This window comes from Sturnus vulgaris, unplaced genomic scaffold (assembly GCF_052056855.1).
Source record: "Sturnus vulgaris isolate bStuVul1 unplaced genomic scaffold, bStuVul1.hap1 Scaffold_184, whole genome shotgun sequence".
Lineage (NCBI taxonomy): Eukaryota > Metazoa > Chordata > Aves > Passeriformes > Sturnidae > Sturnus > Sturnus vulgaris.
The window spans coordinates 232,501-235,000 of NW_028276123.1; the positions used below are offsets into that span (position 1 = coordinate 232,501).

The 2,500-nt window shown below is 76.9% G+C and overlaps 1 non-coding gene across 1 annotated transcript; it reads right to left on the reverse strand.

Annotated features, from left to right (window-relative positions):
* Window positions 1–295: 295 nt before the first annotated feature.
* LOC148218409 (5.8S ribosomal RNA) lies at window positions 296–448 on the reverse strand. Its single transcript, XR_015800427.1, has one exon. It is a non-coding gene; the product is annotated as a 5.8S ribosomal RNA (ribosomal RNA).
* Window positions 449–2,500: the final 2,052 nt, after the last annotated feature.

The following is a 2,500-nucleotide window of genomic DNA, read 5'->3' on the forward strand; positions in this document are numbered from 1 at the left end:
CGCTCTCTCGTCTCTCTCGCACGGCCCACGGCGGCGTCTTCGACGCCGACTCTCGCTCTCCCCGGCCACCGCCACCGCACCGCGGCACGGCCCCGGCAAGGACGAGCTCCGCCCCAGCGGCTCGTTCCGGGAGCGGGGAGCTACGGAGCGCTCCCCGAGTCTGCATTTAGGGGGACGAAGGCCCTGCGCGGCGACGACGACGACGACGTCGACGTCGACCGCGGGCAACGGGCCTGCGAGGCAACCCCAGCCGCGCCGCCGGGGTGGCCCCCCCGGACGGCGATTGATCGTCAAGCGACGCTCAGACAGGCGTAGCCCCGGGAGGAACCCGGGGCCGCAAGTGCGTTCGAAGTGTCGATGATCAATGTGTCCTGCAATTCACATTAATTCTCGCAGCTAGCTGCGTTCTTCATCGACGCACGAGCCGAGTGATCCACCGCTAAGAGTTGTCTGGCTTTCGGGACCGCTCGCGTGAAGCGGCCCCTTTTCTGTTTCTGCAGGGACGCGCGCGCCCCCGCGCGCCCCGCTTCGACCGTACGAGCACACACAAACGGAGGAGGAGGAGGAGAAAGCGCGGGGCAAAAAAGAGAAACCCCGCGCAACGCTCCGAAGGTCGGCCAAAGAAAGGCGGAGGGGCCCGCGCCCCCGACCGCCTCCCCCCGCGAGGGGAGACGCCGCCTCGCGTGCCGTCCTTCGGAGGCGGCCCAGGCGCCCGGGCTCGGCCCGACCTCCGCGCGGAGGGGCTTGTGCGGCAACGCGCCGGACCGCGGGGGGCACGGTGGCCCGCCCGGCCTCTCGATCACGGGACGACTACGCGTTCGCGGGCCGGGGGCGCGACCGCCGGCCCCCGCCGCTCCCGGCTCACTCCCTGGCTTCTCCTTTTCACCGCTCCGCCGACTCGCGGAACGCCGCCGCGCCAAAACGCGGGGGCCGGCTCTCCCGCCAGCGGCCCCTGAACGTCGCCCGAAACGCCACGCGGCGGCGGGACCGTTCCGCCGGCGCAACCCCTGGCGCGGGACCGCTTGCCCGCCGGAAGGCGAACGCCCGGCGGGCCGCGCTCCGCCACCGGCGCCGGAGGCGGGACGCCGCCGAGACCCGAGCCGGCATCGCGGAGCGCCCGAGGTCTGCCGCTCGGCAAAACCCCTCCGCCACCCGCGGCCGCACTCCCGGGACCGCCGCCGCTTCGCACCGCCGAGCTGCCCTTCCGCGAGCACGCGCCCAGCGGGCAGGCGTACGGCGGCTGAGCCGGGGGGCACCGCCCGCTCCCCTCGTTTCCACTCGGGGACCGGACGGGGAAGCGCCCCCGCGGCCGCCCCGCACGCCTCCCCTTTTTTTTGGCCCACACGCGGCCGGGAAGGGCGACGGGGAAGCGGACGGGCGGGGCCCGGGCCGGGACGGCCGCCGGTGAAGGCGGGCGCCTCGCGGCCGACCGTCCCCCCCCCCCGGGGGGGGCGGGGACACTCGCCGAGCGGCGACGCCGCCGCTCGGCACGGGGTCGCCCGCGCCCGCCGGACCTCCGGCGATGGAGGAGCCGGCCGAGCGCTGCGCCCCAACGGGCGGGGACAGCGCTCCGAGTCAGGGGTGGCCGGCGGCCGGCGCCGCCGCGGTGCGGTTCGAGGCGACAAGGCCGTCGAGGCGAGAGGCGCGCGGTCGCGCCTGACGCGGCGCCGCCCGCGAGCCCGCGGCGGCGGCTAAGGAGAAAGAGCGAGAGAGCGCGGCGGGCCCCGGCGGCCGCAACCCCGCAGCTGAGGTAGGTAAGGCAGAGAGCGCGCGCCCTCTGCCGGCGTCGCCCCGCATCGCAGAGGCCAGCGGGGTCGGCCCCCCGCGGCCGATCGCGCGCCGCGGCCTCTCCGCCGAGACCGGGCCGCAGAGAGGGGGGGGCAGGGCGCCCCTTCCCCGGCCCGGCACGGGTGGCCCCCGCGCGCGGGCAAGCGCGGCGGGACGCCGACGACGGCGAGCGCGGCCGGTCGCGACGGACACGCCACCGCAGGGGATCGGCGGGAGTAGCTCCCCACCCCTCGATGGCGCCCCGCGCCGCCACCGCCCGACACCCGCTGCCGCCGCCGCCACCGCCGCCGCCGCCGCGGCGGGGCCGTGCCGGGCCGCCCGAGTCTTTAAACCTCCGCCCGGCTCGGCGGCCCTTTCGGCCCCCAACAGGCGTTTGACGACGCCGAGGGAAACCGGCAGGAGACCGCCGAGGCGCGAAGCGCTAGGTACCTGGCCCTGGGGTGAGGGAAACGACCTGCATGGCCCCGCCGGGGTGCCTCCCCCGCTGCCACCCTCGGGGGAGCGTCCACCGGCGGGGGCGCGCCCGACGTCCGCTGCCATCACCGCGGCAATCCTTCTCGGGGCCCGGGGTTTCCCTCAGTAGCCCGGCGCTGCGCCCGAGAGGACCACCGCGGCTCGGGCCGCCCCGCCGGCGCGGGGAACACGGCCCAGCCACCGAGAAACCTCGCACACCCCCGGCCGAGAGAGGCCACGGAGACGACGGTGCGGACCG